The sequence below is a fragment of the Aplysia californica genome, unplaced genomic scaffold, assembly GCF_000002075.1.
Source record: "Aplysia californica isolate F4 #8 unplaced genomic scaffold, AplCal3.0 scaffold00038, whole genome shotgun sequence".
In the NCBI taxonomy this organism is placed as follows: domain Eukaryota; kingdom Metazoa; phylum Mollusca; class Gastropoda; order Aplysiida; family Aplysiidae; genus Aplysia; species Aplysia californica.
The window spans coordinates 1,787,311-1,804,531 of NW_004797308.1; positions in this window are offsets into that span (position 1 = coordinate 1,787,311).

Consider the following 17,221-nt stretch of genomic DNA (forward strand, 5'->3'; position numbering starts at 1 on the left):
ACACACACACACACACACACACACACAGAAATAATATTCTGAACGCCATTAAAAATGCAACGTTTTGAAAATTTAAAACTGCTATAAGAAAGTCAAATATGCTCTGATCACCACGATTTTTAGAGGTAGAGGTGAATAGTTGTTAATTTGCATTCAGGGGCGGCTCGCCCATAGAACACGGCCGTGCACTGCCGCCCAAAAATTTTAAAGCACACAACACTCATAAAGAGACAATAAAAAGAACCTTTAACATCCACTATCCAATTAATTTTCCACACATTCCTTTCCAAAGCCGAATAGGTCATTAACATATCTGTAGCACTCTACAACATCTACTTCACCATATAATAGCAAGTCCTCGTTCTTCGCCCGAGTAATAAATAGCATGTTCAGTGGTGGTAATCTAACTCGAAATATACTCTATGGGCTGACCCAAACAACGATGACGTTTGGAGCGAGTTTCGCAGTACATACATATTAATAAGGCGACACAATCTCAGTGTGCTCCAGCCGAACAAAGCCCATAGAGACAGTCTAAAAAATAACGCGATCTCAGACCAGTTCACGTTAGCTACACAATTCAATGCACGTTTTATGATAGCTTCGGAGCAATCCACCGAAGTGCTCACCATGGTGTGCGATTGGTCCATTGTCTTGCCATTTATATCTGTAGCCCCACCTCTGTAACCCTGAACTTGAGCTAGGTCAACATGGCGTTTTTAGGTCATTGTGTTAGAAAAGCCTTACTTGGAATGGTGTAGTGGTGAAAGTTTTCTTATTTGAGAGTGCAATTCCAATGCAGGATTTATGAAGTTGATTTTTTTTGCGTGCAAATAAATTCAGTTCTGTAGACCGAAGTGACACGGAGACTGTGAAATGCAGTGGAAACCTGATATAACAGGGACGGTGGGACCAGAGAAAAAGTTCTGTTATATCAGATCCCTGTTAAATCAGAAATGCCAGGGAAGTAAGCATTTATGGACTAATCCAGCTGTATCTATTCATGGGTAATTTCTATTGCCACAATTACACACGGAGGTCTCCGCATGACACATTACGTATGGGTGTCGGTGTACTGAAGAGGCTTTAGGGCTGAATTGAAGTCTGCAGCACACCGCTGCCCTCTCTCGCTTCACCCGCTTCGTGTGCCTGCAGTTGCAGTGATGTGGCTTGCGTGGGCTTGCTCCATCACTGCGTTACTCTCTCTCTCTCTCTCTCTCTCTCTCTCTCTCTCTCTCTCTCTCTCTCTCTCTCTCTCTCTCTCTCTCTCTCTCTCTCTCTTTCTCTTACTTTTTACACATTGTTAATGAGCCTTTGTCCCTGCTATAACCGATTGGGCTCCGATGAGGCCCTGTTATTGCCGTAACTTTTAATAGAGACAAAGAGTACGAAAAACGGGGATTTAAAAATCCCTCTTATTACCAGATCCCTATTATTACCGGGCGTGTTATATATGGTTTCCACTGTAATTAGGCCTTCGCCAACCCAAAGATACTAGCAGAGCAGCTAGACGTTGGTAATCTCATTGCAAAGTCTCACTATAACAAACGGGTGAGGAAAAACAGGCACGTATTGTGTAAGGTTATCGAGTGTTTTTTTTGTTCTGTGGAACTCACGAACTTGCCCTTCGCGGTCATGAAAAGGCAATTTGACGGGAAACAAAGGAATTTTTAAAAATTTAATGTGCAAGGCGCTATAACACTGACAGAAAACGGTTTGATCATCTGCTAAGCGCCACTGTTGCAAAATGTTCTTCCAAAATAATACAAAACGAACCGCTGGACTGTATTTTCAAAATATACCACGAAGAACTGAATAAATACATACGCTCTGCCAACTTTCTTTCTATCCAGACTGACGAAGCAACCAGGGGCGAAGGCTGACTTGTTTGACAGGGTAATCAAAGTGAAATGGGACCAGATAGGGCCTGTAGATATCACACAAGAATCTTACTCGAGGCGGCGACTCTTGAGTTGTGAATGAAAACAAATCCGGAATTCATATTGTATGTTCAACCGCCAAAATAATCGGGAAAGTATCTTATTAAATATCAGTTCCCACTAAAATTAAACTTAACTTTAGATGTGAATACATAAACATAAAGCAAAGAAGCAGAGATGTCAGTACTAGATCTATATGTTATAGATCTACCAGTGAGTCTAACTCTTTGGTAGAACATGACAATTATTATTTTTTAAATTTCACATTTGGCTGTTTTTGTTAGCCTTTCGCGGCCAGGAGCTGGTGTCATAATCGAGGTCACGATCTGATTATAGGACGGTAAAAAGTCGAGGAAAAAAAACAAGCACAAGCAGCAGTCAAGAGATTATTAAGAGTTAGTTCCCCTCACATTTGTGAGGTAGACTCGACCAGTGTTAGTTAGCTTACTTAATCAGGGCTGGGGATTGATTTTAACTGTGGCCCCAAAGGGGTGAACAGGGTATATGTGGCAATGAAACAGCTTTGACTGCCATGCACATGTTCCCTTCAACTCTATTCCAGCCTCACTTTATTTGTTGATTACGAACGTCTTTTGACATTTAATTTATGAGGTTTACGTTTAAGGATGAATTTGACAGCGACAATGTTTCAAAATTAGAAAGGGAAGCAGTGATTATTTGATTATATAGACGCTTCGCCCCTGGAAGCAACTCATGCAGATCATTTGTCAGTTTGTGATAATTATGAGGTATATTAAGCTGGGGCGAAGGCTGACTTGTTTGACAGGGTAATCAAATTGAGACAGGACCAGATAGGGCCTGGGGATATCACACAAGAATCTTACTCGAGGCGGCAACACTGAGTTGTGAATGAAAACAAATCCTGAATTCATGTTGCATGCATCTTCAACCGCTAAAATAATCGGGAAAGTATCTCATTAAATATTTATTCCAACAAACATTAAATTTATCTTTAGGTGGGAATACACAAACACAAAGCAAAGAAGCAGAGATGGCAGTACTACAGTATGAGACCAGTGAGACTAAACTCTTTGGTAGAACTTGACAATTATACATTTTTTATTTTACATTTGGCTGTTTGTTTTTTCCCTAGCTTTTCGCGGCCAGGAGCCGGTGTCATAATCGAGGTCACGATCTGATTATAGGACGGTAAAAAGTCGAGGATAAAAAAACAAGCACTCGCAGCAGTCAAGATATTATTAGGAGTTAGTTCCCCTCACATCTGTGAGGTAGACTCGACCAGTGTAATAGTTTGCTTACATAATCAGTGCGTATGACTGCTTATAACTGTGGTCCAAAAGGGGTGAACAGGGTATATGTGGCAATGAAACAGTTCTGACTGTTGCACACATGTTCTCTTCAACTCTTTTGGTAGACTCTTCCAGCCTCACTGTAAGCTTACTTAATCAAAGCTTGCGACTGCTTATGGAGTGGCACGATAGGGGTGAACAGGCTATTTCTGTGGCAATGAAACCGTTTTGAATGTTAGGCATACTGTTCATTGGTGATTATGAGCGTCTTTTTTACATTTAATTTAAGAGGTCTATGGGTGAATTTGACTGCGGCAATGTTTCAAAATTAGGAAGGGAAGCAGTGATTATTTGATTATATAGACGCTTCGCCACTGATATTAAGGACGGAAAACCGGTAGAGCGGTTTCTAAAGTCTTTTTGAAGCCAAAAATAGAACTTCATCAGGGTTCGTTTCAACCCTAAATGAAACTTTTGGACCATTCAGCGTCGAGGAGTCGCCGAAACCTACAACTGGACAGCTGTAATGAACAGGATAGTATCTGGGGTACAGACTCAGAAGCGCCAATTTATCCCTTATACTATTATTGTTCATTGCTATATGCGCACCGGCTGAATCTTGTTTTAAAGACGCTTGTTCTGGGCAGACCGCAGGATATTTTTCGCTAGCGCTGCAAGCTTTTCGACAATTTTGTCCACTCTACCAAACGCATTAACGTTCTCAGACGCGTTTGTCACCGAAATATTCCACGGCCGTCTGAAACAAGGTGGAATTTTCAGTCTCGACTTTTAGCACAGTCTTCACTTGGAAAGGAGAGATCCAGATCTGTCTTGAAGAAATTCAGTCTGAGCACTGGAACGATAATACCACCCACGAAGCGTGTGGTCTCTTGAATGTATTAAAGAGCGATATATTTCTCTTCTTTTTGCACTTTTTAAAACAAAGTGTTCACGCACGTTGACGTTGTATATGGAATCCTCCAAAAGAGGAATTCAACGCTTTAGCAGCCCAACAAGCTCTAGCAGCCTTTTTAAAACTACCGTCGCGGAAATTAAAAACAGTGTAAGTGTTCATTCAACAAGTAAGACCACTGAGGAACAAGCTTCCAAGAGACGCAGACATCACAACACTAACGAAGTGCTGCAAAGGAGGCCTGGGGCATAATAGTTAATCGAATTGTTGGCCTTTTCTTGAAGCAAAAATTAAAAAAAAAAAAAAATCAGTACATGATTGATCGTCGACCCCTCCAAATTCCAGGACTATCTAAAGTTGTTTCTTCTTCAAATTATAGATTTTCTCCAAACAGGTAGGTTGAAGAATACATCTCATTTATTATGCCCTTGACTGTCTCCAGCCTGCTTTAAGTTAATTGTGCACGCCCACTTTTTAGACCCACGAGCCACCCCTGCACATGCCCATGCACAATTTTTGTTACTTCCACGAGTACTTTTCATCCCAGCACAGTGACCCGTGCGTTGGTGAAATGTGTTAATGAAACGCAATATTACTCACGAAAAGAGTTTAATTCATTTAGAAGATGATAATTGGCTCTTTCCAAACAAAAGTCCAGACATTTTTGCGATCAGATTTGATTTTTGTTTCATTACAAGACGCCCCATTAAGCGAAGCTGACCGCAAATTTTGCCTCCGCCTAGTTCAAGGTGGAATATCTACCCGAGAAGCAGCACGATGGTTAAAAATGCAGTGCGTTTATTGTTTCTGGACTTATAGTGGGGCAGCTAAGTGTAAAATCATTCACATTGTCATACAAGTACCAAAATTGGCGTGCACATTACTTTTGGGCTGTTGTTTCATAAAACGAACGTTTACCACGTGAAAATCCAATATGGCGGCCATTTTCCAAGATGGCGGCCATTTGCAGGCTCTTTGGTATATCTGTGCTTCTGTGGTTCATTCACATTGTCATACAAGCACCAAAATTGGCATGCACATTACTTTTGGGTTACTATTTCATAAAAGATTGCCAGCCACGTGAAAATCTAAAATGGCGTCCATTTTCCAAGATGGCGGCCATTCACAGACTCTTTGGTGCATCTATGGTTCTTATCCAGTTTTTAGGATACCAAAATCGTTTCTGACATTTTTGACGATTGAGAATTAGAATCTGACAAAGGGATCGAAGTCTTTTAAATGAATGAAAAGCTACCAAACACTAATTTTGTTGATTTTTACAGATATTTAACAATATGTTACATTGTGTAATACATGTATCTGACAATGGAAATGAGTAAGTAGTAAGCTAAGCAAAATAGGCCTACAGTATGGTAAACCTGCATGTAAAATCATTATCATGACCTGCTGAGCATTAATCACTCCAATTCAGCAGGTGCAGCTGCACATTGTTGTGCAGCTCAAGCTGAACTTGTAGCACTTGCCACTTGCAACGTCCACGACACAACGTCTTGCACTAGCATTTCGTAAGCTGCTGGCAACTCTGAGCAATTGGTTGGAGCTCAGACAATAGGATACTCCAGCAGTCTTCTTCTTGTTTCCAGCCCTCTTCTGCAGGACTTTCCTCTTCAAACTGACACTCCAAAGCCCACTGCGGCTACATATGCATGCTGACTGGTATGCAACACGTCTAATGTGCTGAACAAGGGCTGTACAAGTTGGTGGAATAACTTCGTAGGATCTGTACTTCCTGGGAGAGATCTCCAGTCGTGCATCATCAACAGCTTCAGGACACACATCCCACGTCTGCCATGCTGATCTTTTGCCCTTTCAACAGAATGCAGACACAGTATCACAGCCTGTAAAGGCATGGAAGAGCAGAATACCACTGCTCCTCTCTGGAGTGAGGGTTGTGGTGAGCTCATGCACGGAGATTCACTTCAGATTTCGTCCTTGCCCAAAAGCTAGCCACATTTTCTGGAGTCCCAGTTCCTGTAATTGTGAGAAAGTGACAGCAGCAATCACAAGAACATCTAGGTCACTAGCTTTTGTCATGACTGTTTCGAAGCCCCCCCTTTACAGTATCCAATGTAGGAAGATTCTTCTTGTACATGTATCAGCTTCTTCGTGATTGCGGTGTAACCTTGTCATCCAGTATGGCTGCTAGTTGTGACTTCTGGCGGACATGCAGCCTTCCTCCATGACTCAGAGATGCTGGACATGACTGATTCTCGAGACGGAAGAACTCATGTAGACCGCATTCTCTGTTCTGATAGGAAATGAATAATTTTGAGAAAAGCCGGCTTTTGAGAAATCCTTCAATGGCAATTGCTGAAAGAAGTCAATTTTGCCTTCATTATCCCCCCCCCCCCCCAAATAGACCCACCTCTTCCCCTCGGGGGGGGGGGGGGGGGGGGGGGGGGGGGGGGATTAGTACTCTTCGAATAGGAAAAGAAAAAAAGGAAGCTAACGGGTCAAGGGGTGACCCCGAAAAGAGACATATTACTTTACTGTGTTTCTTACTCTTTCTATTTATTGTTTTTATTGTTTTACTTTATTACATTTATTAACTTTTCTTTTCTCCTTTCTCCATCGACAACCTTTCTTTGACCTGGAGTTGGGACGGGTATTGGAGGGGTGGAAAGCAGAGGTTCATTGTCAGCACTGTACTGGATGTGACTTTACGTAGGGAATACCCAGCTACATACATGTATTAAGCATGCACTTATCGGAGAGCCCCATGACTGCGGAGAAGGTGCAGAGACCATTTGCGTCTTGCTTGTTGACAACATTAACCCTCTGGGATCTGCCATGCGTTCCCCTGCCCCCATCTCTCGGATGAGAGGACTTGGTTGCTCTGGTAGGAGGGGGGAAAATCTAGCTTCCAATTGGTATTATTATTACTATTAGTATTATTATAATTATATTATAAATTTTGTATTTTAGCAACACACAGCAACTATGCTCTTAATAGCGTCTTTCTCTTCTTTATCTCCTCAAACAACTTCTCAATATAATACAACAGACACCAACATACCCATTCATTTTTCTTACAATCTTATTTTCTTATTATCAACGATATTAGTACACTTGCAATGTCCAGGATAGACAAAAAATAAAAAATAAAAAATAAAAATAGGACAGTTTCGAATGACCAGCCCTGCTCAAGACAGATTACGCTGTCACACCTGCGGAATCGTTTCCTTCTTACCAAAGTAACAGCTCAAGGCATGCGAGGAGGGCATGAAAATGTTTCTTCCATCAAGGTGAGGCGCCGAGGAGTTATCCAGGACTTAAAACAAAGACGCCTTATTTAGAACCGAATCCGCAACGATAGCGCCGTATTCACTGTGCGCCACAGCACGGGGGAAAACAATCAGCGAACCTTTCAGTCATCCAACACGACACTCCTACCCCCACTCTGCCAATAAAACAAACAGCACAGTTTCTGGAAGCTCATAACATGAATATCATGGACTGGCCAGTGTACGGCGCGGACATGTCTCCAACAGTGCACATAAGGGATTAGCTGAACCGCAAAGTGCATGCAAGAGGCCGTTTTGCGAATCTGTTGCAATTAGAGGTCGCGCTGCAATGGGCACCTAACTTCGAGTTGGGGAAGTAAAGGACTAATTTTTTAAAAAATTCTAAAAAAATATGTAAGATAACTGAAAAAGCATGTGATGTCATGACTTTACAGGTGGGTGGGCAGGAGGGGGCGAAAACAAAATCCGTGGCCGAATCGAGGCTCGAACTTGGACTTTCTGCTTTGTAGACAAACGCACTAACCACTCCGCCATCACGCCACTGTAGGCTACATAGGCTTTATTAAAAATACTGCAATAGTGCTTTGCGGTCGTGTTGCCACCGTGAACGATAACAAAGTGCGAATCCCTCAATGACGTCAAACAAGATGGCTGTTACTATAGATATCGGCCAATGGCATACATCTGTCGTTCTCAAGTTATCTGCATGTTCACGAAACCTTTTTTTGCTCATGCATTGTGTTAGTTAGATGTTGGACATAATAATCTGTCAGAAAAAATAAAGTAGGCCACGAAACTGCCATGGTTTTGGGTGGTCTGGGGTGGAATGAACGAAACCACCTTCGTGAGAATCACTGAATGCCTTGGTTTAGTAGGCTACATCGCGCAAGTGCTGGAACGTTATGTCTCACCCCTATTTTTGTCATGGTGTCATTGTCGGGTATTTATCTTTGTCGAGATAACAACAAGTAACAACTGATAACAACAAATAACAGCTGATATAAAAAAATAACAACTGATAACACAAAAATACTTTGATTCCAGCCTCAAAAATCAATATTCATGTGGTCAACCCGGCCCCTACTTTACGTGCACAACTCCAAGCAACTACCAGAAGTAGAATATTCTTTAGCGATGACCGGAGTTGCGTCCCCCTTTTTTTGGGTGTTTTCATTAAAATCGGAAGTAAAATCGAAAGTAACAATTTATTGGACCCCCACCCCGAAAGTAACAATTTATTGGGCCCTCCTCCCCCCATACCGTAATCCTGTCTCTTCATATATTTTTTCTCACCAACGTGCAAGGCATGGCATTTTGAGACATTAAAATTAAATTGATTAATTGATTAAAATATAAATTCTATGTAGATCGATGATTGTATAGTCTAGATCTGACAAATCCCGTAGTTTCATTACTGGTACGCCCTGTTGTATGTAGATCTAATTATGTAATCGCCTGTTGTCCTGTCATACCGTTTTGTGTGACAATGAAAATATCAATATTACAAAAGTTGTATTGTATTGATCACCTTGTGTAAGCACGTTTGTGTTGATATTTGTTGTTATTTTGTTGTTATCAGTTATTTGTTGTTATCAGTCGTTATCAGTTGTTTTATCAATGTAGACTACCATAAAAACCCAAGTAAAAGCAACTAAATTAGGACGTTTGTGTTGATATTAAAAAATTATCGTTCCTTTGTTGTTATCAGTTGTTATGAGTTGTTATTTTTCAGTTGTTATTTGTTGTTATATCTCGACAAAGATAAATACCGGTGTCATTCAAGTAGATATCTCCATCCATAGCAAAGCACTTTCTCATAGGACCAATGCCACCAAACCATTATTGGGAAACCAAATCATATCAGCGATGGAGTTGTCACCAGTAAATTATAGCCCCGATGTAGATCCTACAGTATGTGAAGTTTCAACAGCAGGTGAAGAAAAGCTACTTTGCTCCTATTTCAAATCCTTTGTTTGCAATTCTCTGTGACATTTGTGATGAAATGACAAATAATAGGGTCCAGAATTTAATAGAGTTGATGCCCAAAGGGTTCGTGGTCTTCACAAAACCAATGGCTCTTAAGGAAAATAACAATGAGCATATTTTAGTCTTGGAAGAAGTGGACTCCTTTACCTACCTTGGAAGTGTCATCGATGGTAAAGGTGGAACTGGGGCAGATGAAAAATCAAGAACCGCCAAGGCAAGGTCAGCATTCAATCAATTATCAAATGTTTGGAATGCAAGCAACATCTCACTGCACACCAAGATTCGACTCTTTAATTCCAATGTCATGTCTGTGCTCCTCTACGGCTGCGAAACTTAGAAGACTACAAAGACAGTGCTGAATAAAGCCCAGACTTCCATCATCAGATGTATGAGGAGTATTCTAAGCATTAAGTGGCAGGATAGAATAAGAAATGAAGAGCTGTGGGAAAGGACAGGACAGAAGGATATAGAAGTAGAAATAGGACTAAGAAAGTTGCGATGGATGGGACACACCTTCAGAAAGCCCAGCGGAAAAATCACAAGACAGTCGCTGCAGTGGAACCAACAGGGAGCACGAGGCTGGGGTAGGCAACGGGAAACATGGAGGAGATGTGTGGAAAGGAACATTAGAGAGATAAAGCTCACTTGGAACGAGCTGGGAAGGATGGCCCAGAAAAGAGATAAATGGAAGGAGCTTGTGTGTGGCCTATATCCTGTGAGGGATGAAAGGCATTGATTACATTTAGTGTTAAGTCCAAGTTCTGCAGGATATTTGTGGTAGCTTTGTTTTCCGTTTTGTTTGAAACTATAGTAACAAAATATTGTTTATTAGAGAGAAAAAAATGTCTATTCATTGGGTATGCAATGCAAGTCCATTCTATCAATATTGATGCGTCCCAATGCACAAACGTAATGTATCAGATGATGTAGAATGTATTCAGCTTTAAAGTGATATTCTGCATGAGTGGGTAGTGCAAGGCTTTAACACGATGAATGGGTGATAACATTTTCAAGTTTTTTTTTTTTTGGACGCCACTGCATAATAATATGTACACAGGCAGGTAAATTTGATCAGGTTGATAAATTAATAAGGTGGCCGCGGCTGCGTTGGACAGGTGACCATATTACACAGTTACATTATATAGAAAAAATCCAACGGGGTAAATGGAAAGTGGCCGTTTGTACAGGTGGCCGTATTGCACAGGTATGTATATTGGCCGTATTATACAGGTGGTACCTGTACAAACGGCCGCTTTCCATTTACTCACCGACGCCACTATATATATATATATATATATATAATGCCTAGTGGTTAAGCTACCGGACTCATAATCGTGACATTGCGGGTTGGGGGGTTCTACCTATCTATAATAATTATAATTATATAATTATAAAATATCGATCTATCTTTCTCATATCAACGAATTAACCTGAGACAAAACAGCCGGACAAAATCGCAACAACAATCGGCCTCGGCTCTGGCATCTTTTGGTATCGTTTGCATTTAACCTCTTTGCGCCTTCATATAGGTTTTTACCAAAGCTTCCTTCTTACATGTATTTTACAAACATCTGTTCAGTTTGGGGATAACGCTTTGCTCGGTTACCTCAGCCCGAATCGTTTGTACCTAGCACACAAACTTTGTGAATGCATTTATCGTCCTTTTGGCTCTCGAATCGTTTGTATCTAGATTCTGTCACAAGACGCACATACTTTGTAACTTAACACTGGGGGTGGGGAGCAGGGGGGGGGGGGGGGCGTTAAAGGGCTTAGGGATTAGGGTTTGACGCTCAAATCGTTACGGACAGTTTGGGTGGGTGGACGGCGGGTGTTCTGGTGTGGTTTGCTTCTTCTTTCCTGTCAAACATCTATCGTCCTTATCTCTCCTCCTTCTTTTTTTGTTTGTTACTCTTGTAACACAACCAACAACGTAAAGCAAACAAAGAAGAACTGGGGAAAAACCACGACTAACTTAAGAAAATTGGAAGAACCAGACATCAAGAAAGCAGTCAAGGATGACATTACCAAGGAGTACCTTAAACTGTCACCTGAGATCAAGGACATAGAAGACGAATGGCAAATATTCAAAAAATCCCTGTCAGAAATACTAAAAAAAACCCAGTTGTGGCACCAAACAAATAGGTGGAAACAAAGGCAAAACAACATGCTGGTGGAATGATGAAACCAAAGAAGTAATTAGAATGAAAAAGAAGAAATTCAAGAAATGGCAGAAGTCAAAGACCGAAGAAGACTATATAGAATACAGGAAAGCGAGAAGAGAGACCAAAAGAATCATCAAAACTGCTAAAGAAAATGCATGGAAAATATATGACGAGAAACTGACCAAAATCTGCAAGAAAAGCCCAAGAGAATTTTATAAAAGTGTGAAGAGCATGCGGATAAGGAAAGACACATACAACCCGACATGCATTATAAACGACAAAGAGGGAAACGCCATTCTCGGCAAACATGCAATTAAGAAAAGATGGGAAAATTACTTCCAAGAACTGCTCAACCCAGACGCTTGCCACGGACAACAAGTAGAGTTCCAACCGTCATATGGAGATCAAACAGAACCACCAATAATTCACAGTGAAATAGAAAAGTCACTCAAGACCAGCCCCAAGAACAAAGCCCCAGGACCAGATGACATCACAGCGGAAGCCATAAGAGCTTGTGGAAACACCGGTATACTGTGGCTGAGGCGTATTTTCAACAGAGCCTGGGAACAAAGAAAATGCCTAGAAGACTGGCAGAAAGCCATAGTGGTACCATTATGGAAAAAAGGGCAACAAACGCGACTGCACAACATATAGAGGCATCTCATTGTTAAGCCACTCAGGAAAAATGTATGCAAAGATACTAGAGCAGCGCATAAGACCTATTGCAGAGAGAAATCTGAGCAAAGCTCAGTTTGGATCCCGAAAGGGAAGAGGATGCACGGATGTCGTATTCGCATTACGACAGAAAACAACCGAACACAACAAACAATCCAACATCGTCTTTATAGACCAGGAGAAGGCTTTTGACAGAGTACACCATGCAAAACTCTGGAAGACACTCGAAAATTATGGCATCAGAAGACAATTGTTAGATAATGTCAGAGCTCTATATACCAACAGCAGAAGCTCAGTAAGAACGAAGAAAAGAAATACAGACTGGTTCAAAGAAAGATCTGGAGTACGACAGGGATGCGTTCTATCTCCCCTCCTGTTTATAATATATATATGGACACAATAACGCAAGAAGCAAACCAAAGCCCAGAAAGCCTAAATGAATTTCTGTTCGCCTACGACCAATGTCTAATTCATCATGACCAACAAAGCCTCCAAAATCACACTACCGAACTCAACAACACTTGTGAGAGATTCAACATGAAAATAAGCACATCAAAAACAGAAGTTATGAGAGTGAGCCGAAACCATAGTCCCCTGAACATCCATGTCAATAATAAACAACTGAAACAGGTGAAAGAGTTGAAATATCTTGGCAGGACTTTTTCTGAAAACGGGTCCATAGACAGAGAAATAGAAATGCGAACTCAAAAAGCCAACGCTGTCACCTACCAGCTCGCACCTCTTCTATCTCATCCAAACATCTCCATGGACACAAAGAGACAGCTTATCACCTCAGTATTCATACCCACATTATGTTATCAGTGCCAGACCTGGGCCTTAAACAAAACCAATTAAAGCAAAATCAACGCATGCGAAATAAAATGTCTCCGCAAAACCCTTAACATCATAAGACGAGACAGGCAGAGAAATGAAGAAGCAAGAGCAGCTATCGGCACTGTGTCTTGCTTGCGTTACATAGAAAGACAGAGGATAAAATGGTTTGGTCACCTGTTATGCATGTCACCTGACCTACCACGCCTAGCACTCAGGCTATAAAGGAAGAGGAAGGCCACGCAAAAGGTGGATCGAGGGTGTCAAGGAAACCCTAAGAAAACATTACATCACAACTGAAAGAGCTGCGGAGCTGGCCTACCATAGAAAACTGCATCTCCCCTCGACGCTTAACGGCAACAGAGGATGAAAAAGTAAAAAGTAAAAGTAAGTAGACTCTTGTAACACCTCTAATCTTCGGTACTTATTTAACCTTATTGTGTTGCAAGTGCCGTAATAGTGGGGCGGTTTAGCCCAAAATTTGTTAAGGATTGTGCATTTTGTTATACAAGCTCCAAATTTGGCACAGATGTACATTAATATATTATTGCAAACATTTTTAGATATTGGGCCACTCGGATTTCTCTCTTTAAGGTCGCCATATTGGATTTCAAAATGGCCGCCATTTGAAATCTACATTTGCCATTATCTCTGTGTCAAATGCTGCTATTGACTTCATTTTGGTGTCTAAATGTATGTTTTAGGGGGCAACGAATACAATGGTAACAATCTGCTTAGCGTATTTTTACTAATGGGCCGCCATATTGGATTTCAAAATGACCGCTGTTTGAAATCTACATTTGCGAGTATCTCTGGGTCAAATGCTGCTACTGACTCCATTTTGGTGTCTAAATGTATGTTTTAGGGGGCAAGGAATCCTATGATACCAATTTCACAATCCATTGCACAATCTAATGCACAATTTTAATGCACAAATCTAAATCAAAGACACAAATCTAAAATTCTAATGCACAAATCTATTCCAATGCACAATTCAATGCACAATCCAATGGCCCCAATTTCAACATAATGTTATCTTTCACACCCTGTTTTATAAAATGATCTAGGAAAATAATAGATTGAACACGATACTTTGAAAAGAATTATTATATGAAAGCATGTTGATTGGTTGATTGAGTGTGTGTTTTACGGCACTATCGACTCAATTTTGAAAGCATGTTAAATGGGTGTAAAAGTCTTCAGTCTGTAAATGTCGTATGTACAATTCTGACATGCTACTTGGTCTAATTTCTGAGGCTAGGTGTATACTGAAATTCTTCAATGGTCTGGTATCTGAGGCTAGGTAGATATCGGTACTGAAGATGCATGTACATAAACAGTGTCATGTCAACAAGTTCAGCACTGTCACAAGTACATGTATTTTGTGGACTCATCGTCCTGTGCAGTCCCTTTCACACACACAGAGGGCAGTCTTCTTGTATTTGTAGAGTCTCACACACCTACATGTCACTTGCATGAAACCAGCTCAATGCAGCTGTGAGCTGCCTCGGGTAGCCTGGTCCAGTATGGTGTGTACTGTCCTCCAGTCATTGACCAACCCTAGTTGTCTTGTGGAGGGAGCTCTGGTGCTGGTAAAAGTAACTGACCCAGCACATATCCACCTCAATACACTCCCCTCTTGACATGTTCCTCTAAAGCTGCCTACGTTGGAGGGATCAGCTGCACATCGTTCTTCCTTGCGAAGAGTTTCCTCCTGGTCGTGCCATTGTCCGTTCATTTACTGGTTCGATCATACAACAGGATCACGAACCTCTCGATGATGGACATTGCATCGTTTGGTATATCACGTTGTGCAGAGGACACCAGCAGCAGCGCCTCAGTGAGTTCTGGCAGTACCGTCCAGACTGCCCACGCAGTCTTCTTGCCATATGGGATGAAGATCTTAGGAGCATACTCTTCAAATGTCTTTAATTTAATGCAGCCACTCTGGGCGATGGCTGCTCCATCAAGAACTATAGAGCTAGTGACAGGAATCTCTGTCTTGGCGTCGAAAATTTCTTCAAAGCCTGTGATTAGATTATTCTTAGTACAAGTGAAGAGGTTTCCAACAGCAGACAGTGCAGGAGGACATGCCTGGTTCTTGTGACGAAAGAACTCCTCAAGGTTTCCATCCCTCATTTGCCAGCCAATGTACAGGCGTGCAACGAGTTCACGTTAATTTTTGACAGAGGCGAACTGTTCTTAACATTTACTCTTGGTTTCTTGGAGTGGAAGTGCTGAATACCTTCAGCTTTGTCACGAGGAATGGGGTCGTCCACTGCCTTTGTTCTGTCCAACAGACACTCTCTTGTGAAAGCCTCGGGTTGCTCTTGTACAATCCTCTTGGCTTTCATCATGGTCTCCACGGCAGAATGACCTGCGATGTCGTTTGTGTCCTGTATGACTGGATCCTGACTCCCCACCTCGAATGGGTTACCCATCTCCTTTATGATACCGACGAGACAACGAACATCTTTCACAAATGAGGCATGTACACTTGGCATCTGATCATGATGACGTGTGTCTGCTGCTGGCTTGCCGTCTCCAGTATTGGTTCCTGTCCTGGAATTCTTCGATCACCCTAGCATTTTCTAGTCTTGAAACCATCCAGCGACGAAGGGCACAAAGATTGTCAGTTAGCCCAACTGCGCCACCGTTTCCTTTGATGCAGGCATTATTCTGCTCATGTGCCTGGTCAATAGGGATTAAAGAGAACACCTTCTGTGTTTTCTTAGCTGTGAAATGGCCTTCACTGAAATTCCTTGCTACGTCTGGGTGTTTGGTAGTGAGTTCGGCGATGTTCTTCAGGTGCACCAGTATCCACCTAGCATAGTGGGTATGATCTAGTGCGTGGAACCAGGTGACCAGCTCTGTCAGTGCATCGATGTGCATCATCAATGATCCCTGCCTAAGAGAACGCACATACACTAGAAGCAACAGTTCTTGTTCCAGCACAGCTGCCCAGTAACGAAACTGGGAGATGTTGTCTCGTCTCTGGCGTCACCAGTCTTCAAACGCGGGAATGTCCTCTGCATCCCTGGTTTCTCCTAGACAGTAGTGGTAGTAGGAATGGTGTTGCAAGATGTACAGTGCTGCTGCAGTCACTTGATGTGCTCTTATTGTGCGCAAGACATGAGATGCTCGCAGGAATGAGTCTGCTGTCCTTGCTGTCGCAATCTCGGCTTGCACAAGTGCTTGCCACCCAACCACTCCCTTGCAGCCAATCCCCCAGTGTTTTCAGTACTGCCGTCTCTATGTGGAGACCACCAAACATCACCACAATATGGTTTTCACCATAACTCTCTGGCCACTTCCACTGTATCTGCTTGGCCAAAGCAAACAGTGGCTGATCCAAGGTGACCACTGGTGTCTGTCCAGGATTCAGGTGTTCTACAGCTTTCTTCATAACGTCCATTGAATGCTTGATCATTGCCACAGTGTGGGCACTTTCCAGGAAGAGTGGAAGCAGCGACGTTGGGGCAGATGACTCTACCCTCTGGTGGCTGTCGGCTGGCATGAAATGCAGCCCAAGATGTGTTTTCATTGTCCGCTGTACCAGTGTTGTCTCCCAGGGCGTGTTTTGCATTGCCTAACCAATGGTATTCGTCATGAGTCTGCTGTTTGAAGTCTCTTCTGGTCAATGACGCAACTCCAGCAGCTGGGACAGGCGACGCCTTGATGCTGCTAGTGACAGGGGGTACATCAGTATAATAGTGCGGCAAAGGGGCGACAGTCTTGGACCGTGCATCCCCAGATTCTCCTGCAACGAATATGCTCCGATGTACTCCTTCACCAGTGTAAGAAGAATGTTGTACGAGGGAGATAGCGGCACCTTGGAAGGAGCCTTTTGGTGTTGTTGCACTAGGATTGTGATCTATGTTATCTACTGCGACAAAATTGTGAACTCTTCGCCACGCACCTTTGGAGGCCAGACCACTTGTTCTCTGTAAAATTGTTGACAGACATGGCTGCCCATCTCTGCAGAGAGCTGTTGCACTCTATCATAAGAGATACTCAGGCCAAGGTGTGACAGTCTGTCGATCAATTCCTTCTTGTGCGTACATCATTCCAATGCATGTTGGAAGTGGGGTCTCCTGTTCAACACTGTGCCTGACACAAGTGGATGATGTGGTGCCACGTGTTCGCTTGTGTTTGACGCAGTTGAACTTCAGTATCT